The sequence below is a fragment of the Protopterus annectens genome, chromosome 8.part0 (assembly GCF_019279795.1).
Source record: "Protopterus annectens isolate FY-2018-M chromosome 8.part0, PAN1.0, whole genome shotgun sequence".
NCBI lineage: Eukaryota > Metazoa > Chordata > Ceratodontiformes > Protopteridae > Protopterus > Protopterus annectens.
This window is the reverse complement of record NC_056741.1, coordinates 342,920,834-342,938,649: the sequence shown is the minus strand read 5'-3', so window position 1 is coordinate 342,938,649 and position 17,816 is coordinate 342,920,834. Positions and strand designations below refer to the sequence as shown.

At 47.4% G+C, this 17,816-nt stretch overlaps 1 protein-coding gene across 2 annotated transcripts in view; it reads left to right on the top strand.

Annotated features, from left to right (window-relative positions):
• Nucleotides 1-17,816, top strand: part of GSTK1 (glutathione S-transferase kappa 1) — a 645,482-nt gene that overhangs the window by 596,863 nt on the left and 30,803 nt on the right. The window lies entirely within an intron of this gene.

The following is a 17,816-nucleotide window of genomic DNA, read 5'->3' as shown; positions in this document are numbered from 1 at the left end:
GTCTTCTTTATGCATTTCCACCCTTTCCGCTCATTCCCCAGTTTCTGAAGAAAGCTCGGCGGTTGAAGAGCAAGGTGATCCTCATAGCACCATATTGGCCTTGACAGATTTGGTTCCCCTCACCTACTAGATCAACCATGGATTCTTCATCCAACCCTGGAGTTGATCTCACACCCACAGAACCTGATTCAACCCAGCCTGAACAGCCTGAAGCTAATGGCTTGGCTACTCCAATTCCCCTGATTGCCAGGCAGAATAATCTTTCTTTACCAGTACGTGATATTCTCATTGCTTCTCATAAGTATTCCACTAGAACTACTTATCTGAGCAAGTGGAAAAGATTTACCTGTTGGCTGAAAGATAAACAAGTTAGACCCCTTTTCAGCACCAGTGTCGTTAATACTAGACTATCTGGCCGACCTGTTTCAATCTGGTCTATCGGCCTGTACCATTAGAGTTCATTTGGCTGCAATTTCTAATTTTCATGAAGGTGTCCAAGATTTCTCTCATGTCCCATAAATTGTGCAAGACCTTCTTAAAGGTGTGAATCATCTGAAGCCACCTTTTAGAGAACCTATTCAACCATGGGATTTATCATTAGTTCTACAAGCTCTGACAATGCCACCTTTCGAACCTGCCTCTTCTTGCGACCTCAAGTATTTGTCATGGAAAACCTTGATCTGAAGTAGTTAACTTCATTTGTCAGCACCTTTGGGAATCGGATCCGACCTCTGATCCGAGCCGGCAATCTTTCATAGCTTAGATCCGAGCTCCTAGCTCCTCCCCTTCACCCATAATCCCCTGCCATCCCTGACTGACCCCAGATCTAGTTTGCCGCTTTTCTTGTCAGCAGCTAGGTTTTTGAGCTCCTGGTATCGCAGGGTTTTTGTAAGAGAGATTTCTCTTTTTTCTTATCCCCCTTAACTGTGTTTGAGTGTTGTGTTCAGGTTCCTTTTTTGGTGTAAAACTTCCTAGTTTAAACTCTTTAGTTAAACTTTCCCTCCCTCCCCTTCGCTGGTCGTTAGTTTTTGTGTGTTGTGTGTCTGGGGCCTAACGAGTGGGTTTTCTTTAGGATGTCTGAGGCCCCAAAACCCATCTTTTCTAAGTGCACCGAGTGTGGCCATAAGCTCTCCCCAGCGGATGGCCACACTCGGTGTGTACGGTGCCTTGGGGTTGAACACCTTTCCTCTGGGTGTACTATCTGTGCGGCTTTCAACCCCAGGGCACTGAAGGACCAGAGGTCGAAGTTAATCCTAGCGGGACTTTTACCCCGGATTCAGCTTGCCTCCGGTGCTTCTGTGGCCTCCTCCCCGGCTTCGGCGGCGGCCACTCCTGCCTCTCTCCCTCCAGTCGGGACTCAAACTTCCATTGCAGCGCCGAAGGAGAGGGAGGCCAGGAAAGAAAAAAGGAGGGAGAAGCACCACAAGCGGTAGGCCGAGGCCTCCGCTTCGGCCCCCGGCTAAGCGGTCTTCTCCCTCCAGGGCTTCTAGGTCTCCTCCTTCCCGACTCCGGTCTCTGTGCTTCTCACTGGGCCCCGAGGAGGAGGAGACCCGATCGCATCGAGGTCATCAAGGCGGCACTCCCGGCCAGCCGCGGTGGCCTCTTCGAGATCAACTCGCAGTCTTTCCGATGCAGATTTGGACCGGATGATGCAAAAGTTTCTCCAGGCCCAACTGCAGATGGGAGTGCTCCTGCCTCCCCCCCCCTCTGGGGGGGAGCTTGACACCCTTCTTTGCTCCAATAGCTCCTTCTCCGACCCACTTCCCGGGTTCGGAGCCGAGCAGCCTTGGAGCCGGGGGTGGGTCGGCACCAACAGTATCGGGTACTTCGGCGCCGACTCTTCCCTCGAGCCTGTCGAGTCCTTTTTTGTCGGATCCGGGCTCTCGGAGCCGTGGGCTGAGCATCGGATCCGAGGGAATCAGTGTGTCTTCGGCTCCGTCTAGGTCGGAGCATACTGGTCCGTCGGATCCGATGGCTTCGGTGCCGACCCCGATCCGTCCATCGGATCAGAGTGAGGGTTTGCTCTCGGATCCCAGAGAGAGCGGCTCTCCCTCGGCTTTCGATGTGGTGGAGAGGGCACTGTCGAGTGCTTCCAGGCCCCCAGTCCTTGCTTCGGCTCCACCCCGCACTCCCTCTCTGTTGGGTCTGGCTTCCAGCACCCGGCCCCAGGGACAGCCTGCTTCAATGTCCCAGGTCGTTCCCTTGGAGCAGGACGTGACTGGTGAGACGTCCTTAGACAGCCCCCCCCAAGGACGTCCCTCACAAGCGAAAGTGCAAGAGGAGGCACGTGGACTCCCCCGAGTCCTTGACAGATGACACGGATTTGAATGAAGGGAAAGGCTCCGCTAGGTCACCCCCCGAGGGTGTCTTCTTCGGCGACATCATGGAAATGCTCAGGATAAGAGGGGGGGTGGTCTGCCCCCAAGGCTTCCTCGGACGAATCCATGTTCCTGGAGACATTCGAAGCAGGCCCATCTACCACTTGGGTGTCCCCTCTGCCCGACCCCTTAGTGGACCTTATTACCACTAGGGCGTGGAAGGAGCCGGACACTGTGGAGCCAGTCCCCAAACGCCCAGACAAGATACTTAGTCCCCCCTCCGAGAGGTCCCATTGGAGCAAGGGTCCCCACGTAGATGCCATGTTGGTGGCGGCGGCCACCAAGGGGGAATTAGCTCAGGAGAGCCCCTCGGTCCATCCACTGAGCATGGAGTCCCGTTTGATGGACCGTTTAGGGAAGCGGGCTTTTAGTTCAGCGACCTTTTCGGTGAGGTCTCTGAACTACATGGCACATGTTATTCGACTGCAGCGGGACCTTATCAAAGAGTATGCTGCGTCGCCCCCGGAGTCCATGTCGGTGGAGGACAAACGGTTGTACTGCACTCGAATGGCCACTCTCAGGTCCATATCTAACACCTCTATGTGGCTGTTCCACGCCACGGTGGGAGCTGCTAGAGCCAGCGGAACAGGCCTCGTCATGCGGCGTCAGGACTGGCTCCGGCATTGCGATTTCGCGGAACCCTTCAAGGCGTCATTTGCGAATGCCCCTTTCGATGGTTCTACCCTGTTTGGCAAGACTGTTTGTGAGACTTTGGTCCAGAGCGAAAAGGATGGGAAGACGTCGTCTGCCATCGGAGTCCATTTCTCTGCTCCCCAGAGGTCCTTCTCCAAGAACCAAAAGGGACAGAAGAAGATGTGGTTCCGGAAGTCGCAACAATCCCAGTCCACTCCGGACCCCCAGTCCTTCCGTGGCAGAGGAGGACAGGGTGGACGCCGCCCTAGAGGCAGAGGGGGCCCGAGGAATGGTGGGTCCAGAGAAGCTTTCTCTGACCGGCCCACCCAGCAACCTTGAGGGGTTGCCTGACTGCTCCTCTCTGGAGGCAGTGAGGCAGTCGGGGGACGTTTTTCGAGGCACCTGGCAGCTTGGGAGTCCATCACAACAGACCGCTGGGTGCTTCGCATCATATCCAGAGGATACCATATTCCCTTTTCTCACATCCCTCACCAACCCAAACGCCTCCCCGATGTCCCACCCGATCAGAGGGAGGCTGCAGCTGTGGAAATTCAGCAGCTCTTAGGAAAAAGAGCCATCCAAAACGTCCCCCCAGACCAGTCCGGATCGGGTTACTACTCCAGGTTCTTTTTGGTGCCAAAAAAGATGGGGGACCTAAGGCCAATCCTCTATCTCTCCCTCCTGAACCTGTCAGTAACCAAAGAAAAGTTCCGGATGGTCACCCTTCAATCCATTCTCCCCCTGTTGCGGGAGAGCGACTGGATGTGCTCGATAGACCTCAAGGATGCATATTACCACATATTGATGGACAAACAATCCAGGAGGTTTCTCCGCTTCCAGCTAGGAGCCAGTCATTATCAGTTCAGGGTCCTTCCCTTCGGTCTCACCTCAGCCCCCAGGGTGTACACCAAGGTATTAGCAGTGATAGCGGCCCACCTGAGGCTTCAGGGAATGCAGGTGTTCCCATACCTAGACGACTGGCTCCTGACCGCCCCAACAAGGCATCTACTCTGCTCAGCCAGGAATTACTTTCTCCACCTTGCTCTCCGGCTGGGGATCACCGTCAACACAGACAAATCCGTTCTCAACACGACTCAGGTGATGGACTTTATCGGGGCCAGATTAGACACCAACAACTTGCTAGCCTTCTTAACCACCGAACGACTTCACACCCTGAGACTTCATGTGCGGGCTATTTTACTATCGTCGGCTCCCCCGGCGGGATTGGCCCTGAGGGCGCTGGGCTCCATGGCGGCCGCAATTACCCTGCTCCCCACGGCCCGCTTGAATATGAGGGTTTTGCAGTGGACTCTCCAAGTCCAATGGTCCTTCCGTCGATACCCTCTCAGTCACCCCATTCCCTTCAGCAAGGCTTGCAAAAGGGCTTTCGCATGGTGGTTACAATCATTGGACCTCCAAGCAGGATGTCCTTTCTCCATGGCCCCTCCTCTCGCCACTGTGACCACGGACGCCTCTCGCCTCGGGTGGGGGGGGCATTATGCGGGCAGGACGGTCCAAGGCACGTGGAACGATACAGAGACCTCATTGCATATAAATGTCCTAGAGATGAGGGCAGTGCTGTTGTCTTGCAAGCACTTCAGAGCCTTCTTCCTACAGGAACAGTTGCAGTTCAGTCAGACAACATGTCGGTGGTCTGGTACATCAACAAACAGGGGGGAACCAGGTCCTACCCACTCTGTCGAGAAGCTATGAGAGTGTGGGAATGGGCGATCTCCACCAACCGCTTTCTTATTGCAACGCACATTCCGGGATGGTCCAACATCCTGGCGGACAAACTCAGTCGCACCATTCTGTCTCCTTACGAGTGGTCTCTCAATCCCCAGGTAGCGACGCAGATATTTGCCGTATGGGGATAACCCTGTTGCAATCTTTTCGCCTCTCTTTCAAACACGAAATGCAACAGCTACTTCACTGTAATTCCCCCCGCCGGGGAATTCCCGAGAGACGCTCTGGTGCATGCTTAGCCTCCTGGTCTACTCTATGCTTTCCCTCCTCTACCTCTGATGCTGAAGCTTCTACAGAAAGCCAGTCGGTTGGGGAGCAAAATGATCCTCATTGCCCCATTCTGGCCTCGTCAAGCTTGGTTCCCTTACCTCTGGTCTCATCTGGTGAATCCACCTTGTATTCTAGATCCCCTCCCGTATCTGATTTCCCACCCCCTAGGCCTCCCAGTCCCGAACCTGGACAATCTCAAGCTTACGGCTTGGTTGCTCCAGTTCCACTTGTAGCTAGGACTCCCGGTATCTCCTCCCCAGTTAAAGCTATCCTAGTAGCAGCACACAAGCCCTCTACTAGGAAAGTCTATAGGAGTAAATGGAAACGTTTCTCTATATGGGCGGAGCATCAGAACCTAGACCCTTTCACAGCTCCGTTGCCTGCCATCTTGGATTTCCTTTCAGGGCTTTTTCATCAGGGGGCTAGCTGTTCCACAGTCAAAGTTCAACTAGCAGCTATCTCTCATTACCACGTGGGACATGAATTGGGTCCATTGATCACCACAAAGTTATGTAAGACCTTTCTGAAGGGCACCTTCCTACTCAGACCTCCAATAAAGGAAGTAGTGCCTCCCTGGGATTTGACTTTAGTACTTCAGGCCTTGACAGCTCCCCCCTTTGAACCTGCAGCTTCAGCTGATCTCAAACATTTGTCATGGAAAACAGCCTTTCACGTCACTATTACTTCAGCTAGGAGGGTTTCTGAACTTCAAGCCCTATGTGTAAAGCCTCCTTACTTGACCTTCCACAAGGATAGGGTTTATCTCAGGACCAGTCCCTCGTTCCTTCCTAAGATCGCTTCCGAGGCAAATATTAACCAATCCATTAATCTGCCAGTTTTCTTTCCTGAATACCAGAACAAAGGAGAATACAAACTACATTCTCTAGATGTGCATAGACAGCTGTGTTTTTACATTCATAGAACGGCTGGTCATAGACAATCTGACCAGTTGTTCGTCTCCTTTGCAAAATTTAATTTAGGCAAATCTGTGTCGAAGGTCACCTTGTCGAGGTGGATTTCACAATGCATCCTTTTGGCTTATGAAAGTTCTGGCAAGCCCGCACCTCAGGGAGTCCGTGCCCACTCTACTTGGTCCATGTCTACTTCTGCAGCCTTTCGGTCTAGAGTACCCCTGGATGATATTTGCTCAGCAGCCACTTGGGCTTCACTTCATACCTTCATCAACCATTATAAATTGGATATTATCTCTCGAGGGAGAGCATCCTTTGGCTCTGCAGTGCTCCGGAACATCCTTCCATGAAGGCCGCCCAAGGTACAGGTAGCTGGGGACTCTGTCCCAAAGGTGCTGACAAATGAAGTTAACTACTTCAGATTAAGAAGTTATGTACTCACCATAACGTTCCATCTGAGTAGGTAGACTTCATTTGTCTGCAACTGTCCCACCCTCCTTCCCCCTGACCTTCGGATGTTATTTGGCCAGAAGTTTTCACTCTGCCCTTTAAGGAAGGTAGTTAGTTTCCTTTTTCAGCCAAATTGGTTATAGGCAAACTTGATCTGAGGTCAGTCAGGGATGGCAGGGGATTATGGGTGAAGGGGAGGAGCTAGGAGCTCAGATCTAAGCTATGAAAGATTGCCGGCTCGGATCTGATTCCCAAAGGTGCAGACAAATGAGGTCTACCTACTCAGATGGAACGTTATGGTGAGTACATAACTTCTTATTTTTGGTCGCTATTACTTCTGCCAGACGTATTTCTGAACTTCAAGCTTTATGTATCAAGAGTCCATACTTGATTTTCCATAGAGATAGAGTGTCTCTGAGAACTAATCTGTCATTTCTGCCTAAAGTGATCTCTGAAATGTCCATTAATCAAGTCATTGAATTACCAGTTTTCTTTCCCAATCATTCAAACAGAGGAGAGTAGGAGAGTATTGCCTACATACCCTAGATATAGACAGGCAAATCCATTTTTACTTGAACAGGACTAAACCCTTTTGTAAATCTGAACAGTTATTTTTGGCCTTTTCTGGACCTAGATTAGGATCTGCTGTTGCTAAGGTCACATTAGCTAGATGGTTGAAGGACTGTGTGACCTTTATTTACACACAACGTAATATCTCGTTGCCTACTACCATGAAAGCTCATTCAACAAGGTCGGTGGCAACTTCTGCTGCCTTCCATGCTAGAGCTTCTTTACATGACAGAAGTAAACAGCAGTAAAATATATAGCAGCACAGCACATACCGGTCCAGTACCAGGCAGGAATTAAATTAACAGTCAGCCGCGACTTATCAAAATTAAGCAAAACAGTTATAGAGGAATTAAATTAACAACTGCAACTTGTTAAATACAGCAGGGACTAGTACTAATGTATAATATAGCAGCACATACCAGCACCAGCCAGACAATTAAGCAAAGCAGAGGAATTAAATTAACCGCCATATTCTTCTCTTTTGCCTTAAGGGTCTGCCCCTCGTGAAGCTGACGTCATTGCACCCTTCACGTGGGGGGGAGGGGGCACTCCCTCCCCTTAGCCCTATGGTTCCAGTGCCTAATGCCCCTCCCCCTCGGCCTATGGTTCTGCTGCCCATATAATTAGAAAAGTAAATTAAAATGAATAAATTAATACCTGCCCTTAACACGGCCAGCCTGTATGCCACCCTAGGCGGTTGCCTACTTCGCCTATGCTTAAGGCCCGGACATGGGTTCAAGTATCACATCACAGACTGACTGTACTATAACAGTTCAGTACTTCCTTAACGTGATGTTATCGCTACGAGATAGACATTTAAAGACATTCTGTGGTTTTAGATAACTCTGAATTACCACTGAACTTAAAGAACCCTTTGCTGCTTGCAGTGCAGACTAGTTGAAATGCAAATTAACTTTACAACAGTTGATCCATAATTAAAGAATTGGAGTACAAAAAATAAATAAATAACTCACCTAACACAGTATAGCCACATTTCATGAAACAGTTGTCCCTTCTTGGCAGCTCATGGGGATTCTGGTGAGAAATAAGAAACCTGGCAGGAAGATCTGAACATTCTCAGCATAGCATTCTCCAGTTGTTGAACCACAACACTTAGTTGAAATATGTGATCAGTTATTTGCATCACATTTAAGTAGGAGCCACAAGTAGTTCTAAGATAAACAGGAAATTACAGTACAGAGTATCTTTGGCTTCTCCACTCACTACATTTCATAAAATGCTCCTATCACATCCAAAGGAAATTGCTGTCTAAACAGTCCCTAGCTGTGGGTGTGCAAGATCTGATGGCCTATCCTGAATTTCCTAGGGCAGTCGCCACCTTTATTTTCATCCCACAGAAGTATCAGCTCAACACCTCTCTTTCTTAAGATGTGATCCCAGGGTTGTGGAAAATATCTGTCATCATTCCTCCATTTAAAACATTCCTTTGATTCACTTGTTTGACCTGAATCCTGGAAAGCTGTTGCCCCCTCTCACCTTTGTGGAAAATATACACAAAAAAATCAGCTTTTTAAAATTAAAGTAACATCTTGAAGCCTGTGACCTGTGCTTTTTAGCCAGCAACATGGCTTCTGGCAAGAGCTTAGTACAAGAGCTTCTGGCAAGAGCTTCTAGATAAAAGCGCTAAACCAAGGTGTGTCTCCGTAGTACTTGTCAATAAAAAAGAAACGATCAGTGGTTATCTGGTATTCTGTTATTTTTTCTAGCCTTTGGGCTTGAATCTTGAAGTGCAATAGTTGTATACAGGAATTTTATTTGTTTAAGAGCTTAGTACAGTCACCCTACTAATAGCTCTCACATATAACCTGCATAGACACAGAACAACTCTATTCTCAGTGTTCTTTTAAATCAGTGGACTGTACTACTTGGTTAAACAGCTGTCAGTCTGTGGACTGAACTCCTGTATCCTAAGGAAATTAGTTGCTTTTCTATCATAGAACCTTCCATATAAAATATGGACAGGGTAAATCATCATTCTTAGAGTCATATGTAAGTAGTAGGCTAGCTGCCCTTGTGGATCATTTTCCCTTTTGGTGTTTGAGTTAACGTTTACTGTCTGCTGTTAGGTTGGCCTTAGCCATCCATGGTTGATAATTTGTGTATTACCACTCGTGAGACTAACAGGGGGCCATACCATCAATAAATTGAGGGAACCCATGCATGGGATAATGCACTTAAGAGCGATCTCTGTCCATTAGTACCACAGAGAGCAGTCCTGGGATACATTTTCTGTTCCTTTATACATAAATCCAAGGGCAAGGATAAACTTTGTTTTACATAGATGGTGGGGGGGGGGGGGGGGGGCTGTTCCAGAGACGTAATATCCTTGGACTTTTGGTGGCATTTAGTTTCAGTCTATGATTCTAGCATCAGTTATTTGTTTGGGACAAACCTTCCTGCAGGATGGCTAAGACATTTGGGAATTCAATAACTGATCCTAACTTGCCAGAGGTTGGTATTAGCTTTTATTTCAGAGAATTATTGTTGTAACTCATGACTTAGACATACGTTTTACTTCAAATGTTGTCTTAATTTAATGTTATATTTTTACTCTCTATATTTACTTGTTCAGTATTTTATCTATATGCTCCCTATTCTTCCTGTCTTGTTTACCACTGTCTTTCTTTCATTGTATTTAATGCTGTTTGTAATGATGTTTGATTTGTATTATTTTATTGTAAATTTCTATGTACTGAGTTTGGAGAGTTTCTCTCAGGGCCTCTGCTGAAAACGGGCAATCTTGCCCAGTCAGACTTTTCCCGGTGAACAAATGTAAAATAAACAAGTAAATAAAACAGAAGAGGTCCCAGCACCAAACCTTGGGAGACTCCACTGGCAACTGGTCTCTTTGTGGTGGCTGCTTTTCCTGTTTTGATCTCCTGCATCCTATCTGTAAGCCAGTTGGCAATCCAGTAGATAACACAGAGGTTTATTTCCAGTTTGTTTATCCTTTTTTAAACTATGCTTCAGTGAGTGATTGTGTCAAAAGCCTTAAACAGGTTGAAGTATGCAGTGTGTATTCTTTTACCATCCTCCATTGCTTTGGTGATCTTTACCAAGAAGTCCACCAGGCTGAGTAAGCATGACTAGCCCTTGAATCCAGACTGGGATGGGTCCTGTGTTTGGAGGATGTTCATGTTTCACTGTTGCAGTCATCACACTTGGGTTATCTGCATGCAGGTAGCCCTCAGTCGGCCTGAATACCAGAGACTTTGTATTTCTGCATCAGATGCTGTCGCTCCAGGACTGACGTCACGTCATTAGGGGTATAAAAACAGGCATCCGATACCATTACATCAGTCTTTCTTGCCGAGGAGCCCGAAGCAGTTCGCAAGTGCCGGTCGGCCGCTACCTGAATTTTTGTTTACAAATTGATCCTAAATAATCCTGAAGTCTTCTAAAGCTAAGTACCCCATTGGCGATTCTTTATTCTTGCTCTAACCGATGTCAGTAAAAGTTAACAATTGTCTTGCCTGTGCATAGCAATAGCCCACAGAGATTTTCATTCTTACTGTGTCACCTGTTTAGGCCCAGACCACGACATCCCTCGCTGTCATTTTTGTGCCTTGTTTAATGCTCGAACCATTCATTGTCGAGCTCTCTTTGTCGCTAAATTCTTTCGCTGTCGATCTCCGTATTCTGAAATGGCTTCGGTAAGCCATCTGACTACCGATATTCCAAAAAAAGTAAAGACAGAGACAGACCACATAGGTCCAAAACTGCCGACGACACTTCCGTTAAGCTAGTCGCCAGTCTGCCGGTACACAGAGAGGTGCTTTCACAGCTCCTGATGCCCGCTTCAATGGATTAGCATGCCTCTACCGAGACCCATTCGGAGTCCAGTATGCCGCGAGACTTCGACTATGGAACCCGCGGATGTCTCTACCTTGGATGGGTCCAGAGCCGCTGTCCAGGCACCGGCTTCTGAGGCAGTTCTTCGCTCAACCGATGTTTGAATCAAACCAGCGACTTCTTTTTTAACCAAAACTACCGAGTTTCTTAGGCGCAGAGCACGCACTGCGCCTAGAAAATCAGTGACCAAAGTGCATGCACCTGCTCCCATGCCACAAAAACAAATGCTTAGAATGGCCGAAGACCTTATTATGCTTATTAGGGGAAGGCAGCCTTCTCCTGCTAAGAGACTAAGAGTACAGCCCCCTTCAGCTTCTACAGAAAAGGAGTCCGATGATTCTGAGATTTCTGATTATGAAGACATGCCCTTATCTGTTTATGAGGATTCCGATGCAGAGGACTCTATTCCCACTGCCTCCCCTCCCGAGGATTTTTCTTTTAGTGAAACCTTGCATACCATCCTCAGTCCAAAAAGAGACTCAGAGAATTTCTAGAGTTGCCTCAGCACAGGCCTTTAGCAATACCCCCTGTCCTGGATTTGTGGATGATGTTTTTATGGAATCCAGTCTTACTCCTGACACTTTACCTCCTGCCCCTAGGAAACCAGACAGGTACTACAGAGTACCTGACACTCACAAATTTCTTTTCAAGAATCCTACTGCTGACCCAGAGACCATTTCCCAGGGGCCTAAAGGTATCAAGGCTACTACAGCCAAGAATCCCACGCCTTCGGACAGGGATTCCAGAGCTTTGAACAGATGGGGTAAGAAGGTGTATACCTCTGCAACTCTTGCTATTAGGGCATTGAGTTGTCGGTTTCACATGCTGAAGTATCAGCAACATATTATGGAACTTATTAAACAAAAAGTGTCAACCTATCCAGACTGTGCATAAAATAAAGAATTGCAGGAGCTTATGCACTCTGCAAGCCAAGTCAGCAAGCATACTTTACAGTGTGGCTTTGATGCCCTAGAAGCATCTTGCCGGGCAGCAGTCACTGGATCTGTACTGGGAAGACATGCTTGGCTGAAGGAGCAGACCTTGCCAGACCATGTCAAATCAAAGTTACTAGACGCTTCTTTGAATAAAGACGGCCTGTTTAGCTCAAAAGCAGAAGAGGTTCTTAAAAAGGTGGAAGGAAAAAGCTAAGTCTGTGCAGACTGTTAAAGAATTCTTACAAGTGCAATCCCCTAGCTTCAGTAGGCATTGCCCTTCCAACCACTGGTCCTTTCCAGCCCCCTCCAGGCCTTCTCAAACCAGACCCAGGGGAAACAGACCACCCAGACTGCAGTCTCAGGGTATGCAGAGATCTAAGCAATGGAGTGCCCCCACTCCTAAAACAGTGGAGTAGTAAGCCAACTCCTTACGGAAAAAGCTCACAATGACTTGTTTACTCCACTCCCCAGCCCTGCCCTTTGCTTGTGCCCCTAGGAGGAAAACTTGCCCTCCATGAAAAAACTGGATGGCCATCACCCAAGACCAGTGGGTCCTCAACATTGTATCCCAGGGGTACAAATTTTATTTCCATACTCTGCCAACCCCAAGCGGGTTTCCAGACCTTCCTCCAAACCAGTGGGCAGAGGCCCAAAACCAAGTACTTTCCCTGCTCAATATCAGAACTATTCATCTGGTTCCAGTAGAACAGAGGGGTCAAGGATTCTACTCCAGACTCTTCCTGGTACCCAGGAAAGAGGGCTCTTGGCACCCAGTCCTGGATCTTTCAATTCTCAACACCTTCCTGGTGGTACCAAAATTAAAAATGGTTACCCTGCAACAATTTCTTCCTATGCTAGCCAAGAATGCCTGGTTAGTCACCCTAGACATAAAAGAAGCCTATCTGCACATCCCCATAAGGGAGTCATGCAGGAAGTATCTACGTTTAAGGGCAGGATCTATGCATTATCAGTTCTCTGCACTTTCCTTTGGCTTATCTTCTGCGCCTAGAGTATTCACAAAATGCCTGGCTCCAGCCGTTGGATACTGCAGTCAGAGAAATATCCAAATTTACCCGTACTTGGACGACTGCCTGATTTAGGCGGACAGTCAGGAACTGCTGCTGCAGCACCTGACATTTGTGAAAAACCTTCTCACTTCCTCGGGGTACACCATCAATGAAAAATCCAAACTGGTACCCAGTCAAATGATTGTATTCCTGGGAGCAAACTTGGACACAACTTCCCAGATGGCATTCCTCACTTCCGAAAAACAAGTCTGTCTGACAGACTATTTCAAACAAATGGCCACCAGAACCCAGCTATCCGCAAGAAAAATACTACAAGCCCTAGGGTTAATGGCCTCATGTATACTGCTAATTCCAGATGCAATACTGCATATGAGGAAACTTCAATGGTACTTAAAAAGTCTTTGGTGCCAACCTTCTCAGGACCTGGAAACAGTCATTCCTATCATACCCTGTCTAAGGACAGAGTTCCTTTGGTGGACAGAAGCATGCAACCACAACAAGGGACTACCATTTATTCAAACCCATGCCCAGACCCTAACCACAGATGCATCAGACTATGCCTGGGGACACACATGGGCGGCAAATGTATTCAGGGCCACTGGAGCCCAAGTCAAATTCATCTGCACATCAACCAAAAAGAGATGCTAGCTGTACAGAATGCCCTGACAGCCTTCAGATCCAAATTCATCTGCACATCAACCAAAAAGAGATGCTAGCTGTACAGAATGCCCTGACAGCCTTCAGATCCCTACTCTTTCCAGGACAACTGCTAATAAAAACAGACAACACCACAGCTATGTGGTCCATCAACAAACAGGGGGGAACCCACTCCTACCCACTCTTCAGGTTAGCCATGGCCCTGTGGAACATGTCCTTGGACATTCAAGTCCATCTGCAAGCTCAATTCCTGCCAGGTAAACAAAACACACTGGCTGACGACTTAAGCAGAAATCTCCTAGACCCACACGAGTGGCAACTAGAGCTCAGCACCTTCAACTTTCTGATTCAGAAATGGGGTCCCCAAAGGTGGATCTCTTTGCCTCCCCCTACAACCACCAGCTCAGTAAATTCTGCACCAGGAATCCTCACAGCAGGGCCTGGAAAGTGGATGCCGTATCTTTTCAGTGGGTAAATCTCTCAATCTATGCCTTTCCCCCTCTGCCCCTTCTCTCAAGAGTATTACTCAAGATAAAACAGCACAGACCAAGGACAATTCTGATTGCACCGGACTGGCCACGCCAGCACTGGTACCCACTCCTGCATAGCCTGTCACTGGTTCCACCGTGGCACCTACACCAGAACCCAACCCTGCTCGGGGACAGATTTTGCATCCACAACTACAAACCCTAAATCTTGCAACCTGGCTTATTCCTTGAATTCTCCCCCAGCAACCCTAAGCAAGCAGGTGCTGGATGTCATTCTTGAAGCCAGATGACCCAGTACAAGAAAATCCTATGCTGATAAGTAGAGAAGGTTCTGCTCATGGATTCAAGTCTAAAGGAGAGGACACAGCACTTCCCTCATTGCCTCTAATACCGGATTACTTAGCAGATCTACTCCACTAAGGCCTGTCCTTTTCCTCCATTAAGATACATGCCTCAGCCATTTTGGCTCATTACAAAACTGAGCTACCTCTCTTCTTGCACCGTCATATCAAACAATTCCTGAGAGGGGCAAACAACATAAGGCCACCAAGGAGAGCACCCACCCCTGCTTGGGACCTTAACTTTGTACTGGAAAAGCTCACGCTTCCCACCTTTGAACCTGCTGTGTCAGCAGAGTTAAAATTTCTCTCTTGGAAAACAGCCTTGCTTCCGGACATCACTTCAGCTAGAAGAGTGTCTGAGCTACAAGCACTGATGGCTGTGGAACACTTCATTATTTTCCATGCTGACAGGGTTTCCCTCAGGAATAACCCTTCCTTTATGCCTAAAGTGGTGTCCAGTGTGGCTCTCAACCAATCCACCCATTTGCCAGCCTTCTTCTGTAATCCGCAAAATAAAGGGGAAAGGATCCTGCACTCCTTGAACATGTACAGACAGCTCAGATTCTACCTTGATAGGACTAAGTCCTTCAGAAAGTCTGACCAGTTACTAGTCAGCTTTGCAACAGAGGCAGAGGGCAAGGCCATTTCAAAACAAACTATTTCTAAATGGATAGCACACTGCATCCATTTCTACTACAAGCACCATGGGAAACCAAATCCTCAGGGGGTCAGAACACATTCCACTAGGGCAACATGTACATCTACAGCATTTCTCAGGGGAGTCCCTATCAGGGATATCCTGGAAGCTGCTACCTGGAGATGTTCTTCATGTTTCACTGTTGTAGTCATTACATTTGGGTTATCTGCTTGCAGTAGCCCCCAGTCGGCCTGATTAACAAAGTCTTGGGTCCTGCGTCAGTTGCTGTCCCTTCTTCCATGACGTCAGGTGTGTAAAACATGCAGCCGACGCGATTACATCAGTCTTTCTTGCTGTGCGGTGCCCGAAGCAGAAGCAGTTCGCAACTGCCGGTCGGCCTACTGAAATTTTCGTTTTCGAGTTTCAGAACCGAAGTCTTCAACTAAAGCTAAGTACCCCATTGGGGAAACTTTTTCTTGCTCCTTACCGATATCAGTAGAAGTTAATAATTGCATTACTTGTGAAAAGCAAGTACTTCATAAAGATTTTCATTCATATTGTATTCTTTGCCTAGGCCCTGACCACGACGTACCTTGCTGTTGGTTTTGTGCTTTAATTAATCAGCGCATTATCTGTCGTCTGTATATTTTTGCCTCTAAATATTTTGGTTCTCGGTTTAATTATCCAGAAGTGTCATCGGTTAGCCATCCGACTACCGGGATTTTGAAAAAATGCAAAGATAAAGACAGAGACAGGCCGCCGATGTCCAAAACTGCCGACGACGCTTCTCCTAAGCCAGTCGCCCGTTTGCCGGTACTCAGTGAGGTGCTTTCACAGCCCCTGATACGTGCTACATCTGATTCGCAGGCTTCTACTGAGACCTATTCAGAGTCCGGTATGCCGCAAGATGCTTCAGCTGTGGAACCCGTGGATGTCTCTACCTTGGATTGGTCCAGAGCCGCTGTGCAGGCACCGGCTTTTGCGGGTGTATTCAGGCCTATGGACTTGCATATTAAACCGACATCTCCTTCTTCATTTAGGCCTAAATCTCAAACCATGCCTAAAAAAACGATGTCCAGGCCGCATGCTCAGGCCTTTATGCCTAAAAAACAAATGAAAAGAATGGCTGAAGATCTTATAACTCTAGTCAGGGGAAGCCAACCTCCCCCTTCTAAGAGACCTAGGACTGAAGTTGTTTATATGAATCTTCTGACCAAGATTCTGATTCTTCTGATGATCTGGATTTGCCCTTATCTACTTATGAGAATTCTGATGCAGAGGACTCTTTTCCCTCTGCTTCTCCTCCAGAGGATGTTTCTTTTGGTGAAACCTTACATACTCTAAGGCAGCATTTCCACTGAGAAAGCCAGGATTTTTCTGATTCAAAAAAGAGGCTTAGGGATTTCTTACTCTTGCCTCAGCATAGGCCTTTAGCTATTCCTCCTGTACTAGATGTTGTTGATGATGCTTTTTTGGAATCTAGTTTTGCCCCTGATTATTTGCCTCCTGCTCTCAGAAAACCTGACAGATATTACAGGGTTCCTGATTCACACAAGTTTCTTTTTAAAAGTCCTGTTGCAGATCCAGAGACTATTTCACAGGGACATAAGGGCATTAAGGCTTCTACTGCTAAAAATCCTACCCCTTTTGATAGATACTCCAGGGCGCTGGATAGATTGGGTAAGAAGGTTTACACTTCTGCAACCTTGGCCTTTAGGGCTTTAAACTGCCAGTTACATATGTTAAAGTATCAGCAACATGTTATTGGATTGCTTAAACAGAAAATGATGTTGATTCCTCACTGTGCGGAAAATAAAGAATTACAGGATTTAATGCATTCTGTTGAACAGGTTGGAAAACATACTTTGCAATGTGGATTTGATTCATTAGAGGCCTCCTGCAGGGCTGCTGTTACTGGGTCTGTGCTCAGAAGGCATGCTTGGCTTAAGGAGCAATCTTTGCCCGATCATGTTAAAGCCAAATTGTTGGATGCTCCCTTAAATCAGGACCATCTGTTTGGCAACAAGGCTGAGGAAGTTCTTAAAAAGATGGAAGATAAAGCTAAATCTATGCAAACTGTTAAAGATTTCTTACAAGCTCAGCCTCCTAGATTTCATAGGCACTGGCTCTCTAAGAATTGGTCCACCCAGACACAACAGAAACCCCAGGTTTCAGTCCCAGTGGACACACAAGACTAAGCAGTGGGGGGTTTCCGCACCCAAATCAGGGAGTAGTAAGTCTCAATTACTTGCTTTTAAAACTTCCAAGCACTACCCAACTGAATGCTCCTTTAGGCGAAAAGATTTGTCTGCAGGCCAAAAACTGGGAACTCATTATCCAGGACAAATGGGTTTTAAATATAGTGTCCCAAGGATACAGATTTCACCCCCAAATCAGTGGGCAGAGGCCCAAAATCAAGTACTCTCTCTCTCTTAAGCATGGGGGCTATTCAGTTGGTACCAGAAGAGGAAAAGGGGCAAGGTTTCTATTTGAGACTTTTTCTGGTACCCAGAAAAGGCAATACATGGCATCCTATCCTGGACCTTTCTACTCTAAATACTTTTCTGGTGATTCCAAAATTCAAGATGCTGACTCTTCACCAGCTGCTTCCTATGCTAGGAAAAGATTCATGGCTGGCAACACTAGACTTAAAAGTAGCATACCTGCACATCCCTGTCAGGGAGTCTTGCAGAAGATACCTATGCTTCAAAGCAGGCGACATGCACAATCAGTTCTCTGCACTGCTTGGCTTATCTACTGCGCCCAGGGTATTCACAAAGTGCCTAGCTCCAGTCATTGCATTCTGCAGGCAAAGAAATATTCAAATATATCCATACCTGGATGATTGTCTAATTCAGGCAGAAAGCCAGGACATACTTTTGAATCATCTAGCCTTTGT